This window comes from Lepus europaeus, chromosome 4 (genome assembly GCF_033115175.1).
Source record: "Lepus europaeus isolate LE1 chromosome 4, mLepTim1.pri, whole genome shotgun sequence".
Taxonomy (NCBI): domain Eukaryota; kingdom Metazoa; phylum Chordata; class Mammalia; order Lagomorpha; family Leporidae; genus Lepus; species Lepus europaeus.
The window spans coordinates 141,068,994-141,078,623 of record NC_084830.1 but is presented as its reverse complement, the minus strand read 5'-3'; the positions used below and the strand labels follow the sequence as shown (position 1 = coordinate 141,078,623).

General features: G+C 52.3%; 1 protein-coding gene across 1 annotated transcript in view; it reads left to right on the top strand.

Moving 5' to 3' along the window:
* Nucleotides 1–1,785: 1,785 nt before the first annotated feature.
* The window catches only part of CTNNA1 (catenin alpha 1), a 168,422-nt gene continuing 160,577 nt past the window's right edge, over nt 1,786–9,630 (top strand). Inside the window, exon 1 of the mRNA XM_062189066.1 lies at nt 1,786–1,885. The gene's annotated coding sequence lies outside the window, so the exon portion shown is untranslated. The remainder of the gene's footprint in view (nt 1,886–9,630) is intronic.

Below are 9,630 nucleotides of genomic sequence, written 5' to 3'. Positions count from 1 at the left end.
ACATCCCAAGCGCCCACCCCTGAATTCCTTGTTCTAATACTTGTTTCCACTAATACATTTTTCATGAAGGAAGAACCGGGACCAAGTCAGTTTTTATTCCCTTCCTCAGCACAGAGTGCCTGAGGCCTCCCTGTAAGTTTTTCAGGGTTTCTCACAAGCAGGGAACAGACTCAGAGCCTCAGCTTACTGGACATGCCACGGTCTCTCATTTTCTTACAAAGATCTCAGGCTGGGCTTCATGCTCTGCTGTTTGGAAATAGTTAATAATCTTTGAACAAGGGTCCTTGCAAATTAAGTAGTTGGTTCTGGATTAAGTGATAGATTTATTTATTTTTTAAAGATTTATTTATTTGAAAGGCAGAGATACAAAGAGGTGGAGAGACAGAGGGATAGCTTCCTCTGCTGGTTTACTCCTCAGATGCCCACAGTGGATGAGTCTGGGCCAACTGGAAGACAGGGACTTTCTTCCACTGCTTTCCCGGGCACATTAGCAGGGAGCTGGATCAGAAGTGGAGCAGCTGGATGGTGCCCATATGGGATTCCAGAGTATCACAGGCTGGAGGTGTAACCCACTGTGCCACAAAGTGATACTGATAGATTTACCAAGTTATGAAGCACAGTCCTTTAACTCTGTCATTTCAAATGCTTATTGATTACTATGTCCTGCAGCAGCCAGGTGAAGAGGGAGGAAGCCCTTGGCATTCCAGCCAGACACAGAAGGGAGTGGGGCTGACTAAGCCTGGTCAGGCCTCGCCTTTCTCTTGAAGGCTGTTCTCTTCCTGCTTCATGTCCAGGTGCCCTTTGCTGATGCACAGTCCGGTTCTGTGAATTACACTGGGCACCACCTAGGGGACACAGCTCCTGGAGTGGGCCAGGTCTCCCAGGCACCTGCTCAGCACCACCGGGCCTGCGTTACTTTGGATTTGAGGCCTATACTGAACTCAATCTTGGTCCCGTGACCCAGGGAGCGGTTGAGGTTGAATGTGCAGGATTCCTGTTTGCTTTCTGTGTCGTTTGTTTGTTTTGTCATTTTGTTTTGTTTTCGGAGCACTCACCGGGAAGATAAGAAAGGTGGGAGTAAACTTCCCTAAATGGCCAGAGGGATTGGGATAGGCCGGAGCGCGTGTGGCCGTGCGCTGGGGGCGGGGGGCTGTGTCCGGGGCGGCCGCGGGTCCTGGAGGGCTCAGGTGGGCCGGGCACGCCTCTGGCTCTCGGTGTGCGAGGTCCCGGCTGGCGGACTCCAGTTCCTCCCTGATCCACGCCCCAAGGCTTCCACTTGGCTTCGGTTTCTCCTTCTGGAGAGCCAGGGAGCGGGCCCAGGGCATTTTTCGGGGCGCCCGCATTTCGAGGACACCTGTGACCCTCCCCAGGACCCCGCGTCGCCGCGCACCGTCCCGGGGGCGAGCGCGGGGCCGCGCCCGGGGACTCACCTGTGCGCCGAGCGGTGACTCACCTGCCCCCCGCCCTCCCCCGCTCGCGGGCTGTTCCAGGAGTCACCGCTCCTCCTTCCTGCCGGGGCCCGAGCGCCCGACCGGGGCCTGGGATGAAGTGAGGCCGGGGGTAGGGGCCGAGAGGCAGAGGGCCCCTGGGAGATCCGGCCCGCCGCTGGGTTCCCCTTGCGGAAGGGCCGCTCCCCGCAAGCCCCGGCCTCCGGGCCGGGAGCAACCGGCGGGAGGCGGCGGGAGGCGCGGGGAAGAGCGAGCCGGAGGGAGGTGCCGGGAAGGGCGGGCGGGGCCGCGGCCGCGGGCGGGGGGCGGGCCGGGGGCGGGGGCGCCGGCGGCCCATTTCCTCCTGGGAGCCGGACGGGCTGGAGACAAAGCGGCCAGCGTCGGCCTCTGGCTTCGGGAGTGTCCCGCGCTCGCCCCGCTCGCCCCGCTCGCCGCAGGTAACTCTCTTCGCACCTCGCTGGACGCGAGAGCGGGGCTCCTGGGGCTGGGGCGCCGTCTGCTCCGCGCCGCCGCCCGGCGTCGGGCTCCCGGGGGTCGCGGGGCCGGCGTCGGGTCGGCGGCCGCGGCTTCCCCGGCGGGGCGCGGGCCTGGGCCCCGGGCGGGCGGGCGGGGCCGGCGTTCCCCGGCTCTCGGGAAGTCGAGGCGCCGCGGCTGCCGGAGAGGAGGCGGCGCGGGCCCGGCGCGCCGCGGCGCGTCCTGTGGGAAAAGTTTCTCCCGGTTTCCAAACTTTGTTCGGGCTGCCTCGGGGCGCGCGCCGGCTGCCTCGCCTTGGGCGGCGGGCACGTCCGCGCGCGGGCGGAGGCGGGGGGCTCGGCGTTGCGCGCGCGGGGCAGGGCCGGGGGTCTGGCGCTCCGGTTTCTGCACCCCCCCCACCGCCCCCCGAGACGTGCGGGGGTGCGGGCGGACGGCGGCGGGCCGCGGCCAGGCCTCCCTTCTGGGGCCCGGTGCCGCGGGCTGGGCGCGCCACACCCTTCGCTGTGGAATTCCTCAGCCGGACTCCCTCACGCCTCCCTGTCAGCCGTGGCGGTAGCGGGACTTTCTTCTTCTTGGTGACTTTCAAAGGAGAGAGCGAGTTTGCGCGCGCGCGCGCGAGAACTTGCCTGGAGCTCGCCCCGAACGCGGGCCTCTCCTCGCCCCGCGCCCCGTTCCCGTGCGTGTGCGTGTGGGAAGCCCCGGCTGAGTTCGGGCGGTTCGTTGTTCTGATGAAGGAAACGGACGGCTGTGGCAGAGGAGAGCGTGTTTGTGTGGAGCAGTGATTTTTAAGACCGTCAGGTGGCTGGGACTTGGAATGGAATGTGCAGATCACATGAATTAGGCTGCGTTGTTATCTTTCACTAGAGAGGCGAGTGCGGGAGTTATCTGCACTCTGTCCAGTTACATACCTTTCTTTCTTTTAGCTAAAAAAAAAAAACAAAACCCTTTTACCCTGTTTCTTAAGGACTCACCGATAATGAAGACGAGGTCACCTGCCCCTAAGGGCTCTCACTGTAATAGGGAGAGGCCCAGGCTGGAACAGAGGATGATGGGTCAGCTGTTACACCAGGGTTCTTCAGAAAAGCTCCTGGAAAATAGAATCGTGTATGTAGGGATACAGAGGAGACTTGAGAAATCCTGAACAGGGCCTGTGGATAAGTCTGGAAAGACTTCCTGGAGAAGGTGGCATTTGGAGTAGATGGAACATGAGCTGAGGTTTGCCAAGTGAAAGGGTAGAGAAATACAAAACTGAGATTTTGGGCAACTGTGGTCTCACTTTCCTGGTTTTCCTTTACTTTTGGCTCTGCTCAGTTTTTTCCTTCCTAATTTTTTTCTCCCATTCCACTCATGCCCAAGGCTGTATCCGAAGTTCCTTGTGGCGTCATATTTACTCTGATCAGTAACCTGATTCCTTGTAACGGCGTAGAGCTGAGAGCAGTTGCGCAGTCTTGTGGTCATCAGTGCCGTAAGCTGGAGCAGGAACGGCTGTTTTGAGGGCAGGTGCCTCCTGACCTACATGGTCAGCTGTGTACGGAGGAGTGTTTGGGAGTGCCAGGGGTACCTCAAATTCAGCATGTCCAAACTGGGACTCCTCTCTCTTCTGGAGGCATAAAGCAGGTGTGGAGAGCCAGAGCAGCTGGCAGGGCCATGTCATTTCTTTGAGAAAGACATGAATGCGACAGACATCCTGGTGGCTGGAGTGGTGGTGGTGGTGTGTGTGCTGGTGGGGATCGGGACAGAGGAACTCAGATTATGGGGCTCCAGTCCTTGGCTTCGTCAGCATGGCTGTCTTTGACCTACCTCTGTGCTCTCTGCCAATCTGATGTGCGCCTTCTCCTGACCCCAGCGGAACCACCTCTCCACAGTCCTCCCTGGGGTCTCTAAGCACAAGGAGTCTTTCCTGTCTCAGGACATTGACACATACAGAAGATTCTGTAGCCTGGCAACCACAGATTGTTATTATTATTATTTTAAAAGACTTATTTTTATTTATTTGAAAGAGTTACGCAGAGAAAGCAGAGGCAGAGAGAGAGAGAGGTCTTCCGTCTGATGGTTCACTCCCCAGATGGCCACAACGGCCGGAGCTGCGATCCGAAGCCAGGAGCTTCTTCTGGGTCTCCCACGTGGGTGCAGGGGCCTGAGGACTTGGGCCATCTTCTACTGCTATCCCAGGCCATAGCAGAGAGCTGGATAGGAAGTGGAGCAGCCGGGACTTGAACCGGTGCCCATATGGGATGCCAGCGCTTCAGGCCAGGGTATTAACCCGCTGCGACACAGCGCCGGCCCCAAGATTATTTTTTTTTTTTCAACAAGATTTATCTATTTATTTGAAAGGCAGACCGATACAGAAGGGGAGACAGAGTAAGAGATCTTCCACTAGCCCCAGAAGGCTGTGTTAGTTGTGGCTGGGCCAGGAGGAAGCCAGGAGCCTGGAACTCCATCCAGGTCTTCCTTGAGGGGTAAGGGCGTAAGTACTTGGGATGTCACCCATTTCTTTCCCAGGCACATTGGCAGGGAGCTGGATTGGAAGCAGAGCAACTGCCACTTGAATTGTCACTCTGATTTAGGATGCTGGCATCACAGGTGCAACCTTTTTTTTTAAAGATTTATTTTTTTATTTGAAAGAGTTGCAGAGAGGCAGATGCGAGGGGGAGTGTCTTCGATCCTCTGGTTCACTCCCCAGATAGCCGCAACTGCCGAAGCTGGGCCGATCCGAAGCCAGGAGCCAGCAACTTCTTCCGGGTCTCCTATGGGGGTGCAGGGGCCCAAGGACTTGGAACATCTTCCACTGCCTCCCCAGGCCATAGCAGAGAGCTGGATCGGAAGTGAAGCGCTGGGACTTGAACTGGGGCCCATAAAGCAACAATGCTGCAGGTGCAACTTAACCCATTGCAGCACCACAGCGCCCCGAGTTTTCTAATTTTGATGAAGTGTAGTTTATCTGTTTTTGTTGCTTATGCATCTGGTGTCATATCTAGGAAACTGTTGCCACATCCAGTGTCCTGGAGCATTTCCCCCTTCAGGTAAACTGTGGATATCTTGAGGGCAGAAAATTAAGTTTTCATTGTAGTCATTTTATCCTAGAGTAAGCAAGCACATGGAGGGCAAGGAAAGAATTTTTAAAATGTAATTTTGAGATGAGCATTTGTCCTAGTGGTTAAGATGCCAAGTTGGGATGCCCACATTTCATACTGGAGTGTCTGGGTTCTAGTCCCAGCTCTGTTCCTGATTCCAGCTTCCTGCTTGTGTACACTCTGAGAAGTAGCTGTGTGATGGCTTGATTGGTTGAGTCCCTGCCACTATGTGGGAGACCTGGATTAGGATTCCTGTTCAGCCTGGGCCGTTCCTGGGCCTTGTGGGCATTTGGGGAATGAGCCAGCAGATGGGAGCTCGCTCTGCTTGTCTGCCTGCTTCCTTATCTCTCAAATTATAAAGTGTGATTCTTTTTTAAAAAAAATGTTAATTTACTTGAAAGGCAAAGAGACAGAAAGATATACAGATCTCTTCTGTCAGCTAATCTCTCTCCAGATGTCCTCAGCAGCCAGGGTGGACCAGGCTGGAGCCAGGTCCGTGTTGCAGAGTTTGAGCTTTTACTAGCTGCCCCTCAGGATGCATGTTAGCATGCATGTTAGCATGTTAGCATGGAAGTGGAGGAGCTGGAACTTGAACCAGACACAAAGTGTCTCAAGTGTTGGCTTAACTTGCTGTGTCATATTGGCTGAATGCTCCCTTGAAGTGAAAAATTCTTAAAAGATCATTAAGAAAAATGGAGTTGGGGCTGGCATTGTGGCTTAGTAGATTAAGATTCCTCCTGTGGCACTGGCATCCCATATGGACGCTGGTTTGAATCCTGGCTGCTCTACTTCCAGTCCAGCCCTCTGCTATGGCCTGGGAAAGCAATAGAAGATGGCCCAAGTGCTTAGGCCGCTGCACCCAGGTGGGAGACCCAGAAGAAGCTCTTGGCTCCAGGCTGTTGGCTTTGGATCAGTCCAACTCTGGCCATTGGGACTGTTTGCGGGGGGTGAACCAGCAGAGGGAAGATTTTCCTGTTTCTTCTTCTCTCTGTCTGTAACTTTGCCTCTCAAATAAATAAATAAATCTTTAAAGAAGAGTTATGTGTTGGGACGTTTCCTATTATTGCTAATTTGATACTGATTTTCTGTGTGTTATCTGTTGAATTACAATAGTAACATACTCTCCAGAGGTTTTATTCTGAGACTCTGCCTTAGAGTTTGAACTTTGTCATCTGTGTAATGTAGCAAATGATTTACAGAGGATATTTATTTTAACTTCTGATAGGATAAAACACTCATTCTTTCAGTTATGGAGTGCTGGACAGGACATATTTTTATCTGTAATGAGTGGGTTGTCTTTCAAATAAAACCAGTGAACAAGTTCAGTATTTAAGTATCATTAAAAGTTGCTGACTTACCTTCAATAAAACTCTTCAGACCATACATTCTTTTGCTAAATGTTGAACTCCTTCAAGGCACTTCTGTTGTGTATCTTTGTTTCCGATAATAGCTGATTAATTTCTTTGCCCATGGCAGGTACTACTCAATAAATATTGAATTAGTTATAATAGATGCACTTACGGTATATGTAGGATTATGCCAAGTCTGTATGGGAGTGGAGACATAGTTTAACATCCAGTTCATTAAGTTTTTTCTTGTGGTAGGTGTTGTGGTCCAGCAGGTTAAGCTCACCTGGGGTGCCCATATACCTTATTGGAGTGCCTGGTTTGAGTCTCAGCTAGTGTGCTTCAAATCCAGCTTCCTGCTAATGCAGCTGGGAAGGAGTGGTGATGGCCTCAGGTACTGGAGTCAGTGCCACCTACGTGGAGGACCTGGATGGCATTCTAGGCTCATTACTGGGCCTGGCTCATTCCCTGCTGTTGTGGGCAGTTGAGGAGTAAAGCAGTGGAAATTCATTCCCTCCCCCCCCTCACACACACACACACACACACTTACACATTGAGGGAAATAGATCTCCTGTCCACTGGTTCATTCCCCAGATGCCTGCAGTGACTGAAGGGCCTGAAACTGTGAACAAGGAACTTGATCCAGGTCTCCCATGTGGGTGGCAGGAACCCAACTACTTGAGTCATCACCTCTGTCTTCAGGGTGTGCATTAGCCGGAAGTTAGAATAAGCACAGTTGAGAAGTGAACCCAGGCACTCCCATATAGAACTTGGGTGTCCTAACTTGTGGCTTAATTGCCAGGCCAAACACCCCCCTCTGTTGTATATCCTTTAATTATTTTGTCTAGGTATGTATGCTGACCACATGTAACTTCTGTGAAAACTGGATATTACTTTTTGTGCTGTTTTGTAATCTGTCCACTTATATAACTTGAACATTGTCCCTATTGGTATAGTAAGACTAATCTTTTATTTTATGTACCACAAAGAAGAAATGCATCCAAGGGGCTAGCGCTGTGGTATAGTGGATAAAGCCACCGACTGTGATGCCAGCATCCCATATGGGCAATAGTTTGAGTCTGGACTCCCATCCTGCTCCCTGCCAGTGCTACTGGGGAAGCAGCAGAAGATGGTCCAAGTGCTTGGGTCCCTGAACCCATGTGGGAGACCTGGAAGAAACTCTTGGCTACTGGCTTCAGTTTGGCTCAGCTCTGGCCTTTGTGTCTGTTTGGGGAGTGAACCAGGAGATGGAAGACCTCTCTGTCATTCTGTCTTGTAAATAAAATAACTAAATCTAAAAAAAAAGTGTCCAAATCAGCTAGAAAATGCCATCAGTTGTAAGACAACATCCAGACTTCAGAGACTTAAAAATGTAGAGTAAGTTGTGTTGTAGAACTGTGGAAGTATGACTGACCCCGAGTGTGGGATGTTAGTGCCCTTCGTCTTCTGTTGCGAAGCTGCCTTAATCAGGCCTCTGTAGAGCCCTTGGCAGCCTTCCAGGGTGGAGCTTTAGCTTTGTTGTTTTTTTTTTTTTTTTTGACAGGCAGAGTGGATAGTGAGAGAGAGAGACAGAGAGAAAGGTCTTCCTTTGCCGTTGGTTCACCCTCCAATGGCCGCTGCGGACGGCGCATCTCACTGATCCGAAGCCAGGAGCCAGGTGCTTCTCCTAGTCTCCCATGCGGGTGCAGGGCCCAAGGACTTGGGCCATCCTCCACTGCCTTCCCAGGCCATAGCAGAGAGCTGGACTGGAAGAGGGGCAACCGGGACTAGAACCCAGTGTGCCGGCGCCGCAAGGCGTAGGATTAGCCTGTTAAGCTATGGCACTGGTCGAGGGTGGAGCTTTAGTTTGTAGCTAAAGCAGCTTTTGCCTGTTCTTGACTATTCCTGGGTGAAAAGTGCTTGCTTGCTTTCTTTTCTGAATATGGTGGTTATAAAATTGACCGTGTTAACTACAGCGGTGTGCCAGTTCACTGGGGACACTGTTCTGAGACATGTGATTTCCTTGTGGTGTGCTCTTCACACGGTGTGCTCACACTGACCTAGGTGGTATAGGTCAGCCATTCTTTTTCTTTTTTTAAAGATTTATTTATTTTATTTGAAAGGCAGAGTTACAGAGAGGCAGAGAGAGTTAGTTAGTTCTTTAATATGCTGGTTCACTCCACAAATGGCTGCAACGGTTAGAGCTGAGCTGATCTGAAACCAGGAGCCAGGAGCTTCTTCTGGGTCTCCCACACATGGGTGCTGGGGCCCAAAGACTTGGGCCATCTTCTGCCAGGCTAGAGCAGAGAGCATCTGGGACTTGAACCGGCGCCCATATGGGATGCCAGCAGTGCAGGCAGCAGCTTTACCTGCTACACCACAGTGCTGGCCCTGAGGTCAGCCATTCTTGATACAGTCAAGAGAGTGCTAAACGAGATGAATGAGGCTGCTGACGGCGTTTCTTTTTTTAAAATGTTTTTTTTGTTTGTTTGTTTGTTTGTTTGTTTTTTTAACATTTATTTGAAAGGCACAGTTACAGAGAGGGAGAGGGAGAGACAGAGAGAGCTCTTTAATCTGATACATTCACCAAATAGCTGCAATGGGCATAGCTGGGCTGGTTGAAGCCAGGAGCTTCATCTGGGTCTCCTATGTGGGTACAGGGGCCCCAAGCTCTTGGGCCATCCTCCACAGCTTTCCCAGGCACATAAGCAGGAAGCAGGATGGGAAGTGGAGCAGCCAGGACTCAACCTGGCACCCATATGGGATGCTGATGCTGCAGGCAGTGGCTTAACCTGCTGCACCATGACTCTGGCCCCAGGTTCTTTGTCTTTCTAGAACTTGGTATTTTCTATTTGTTATGGTCTGTCTGCTTTTTCAGGATCAGCCTGAGGTGTGAACATAAGATCTTAGATCTTGGCATGCACCCCAGTCACTCTTTGTTTTCCTTCCACCCCCTAAATATGATTGCTTTTAAATGTGCCTTTGAAGTCTGTCTCCTAAAAAGAGGAATCAGAAAAAAGAAAGAGGGGAGGAAAAGGGTGCTGGCCCATTAAATTCCTTGGAAGCTACTTCAGCTAAAGGGGGAGGTGGTGTGCAGCCTTGGAGGGGGTGCTGTGATGGCTGCCCCTCACAGTGCTTCACCTTGCTCATTTGAAGCAGCACTCAGATCGCCCACATTTGGAGAATGATGTCCTTCTTGCCCACCCTGGCTTCTGCAGGCTGTTTACAACCAGCTTCAGGACTGGAGTTTAGAGGGTGGGGAGCTGCTGCTGACCTAAGAGCAGAAATAACCCAACTTAACATCCAGGC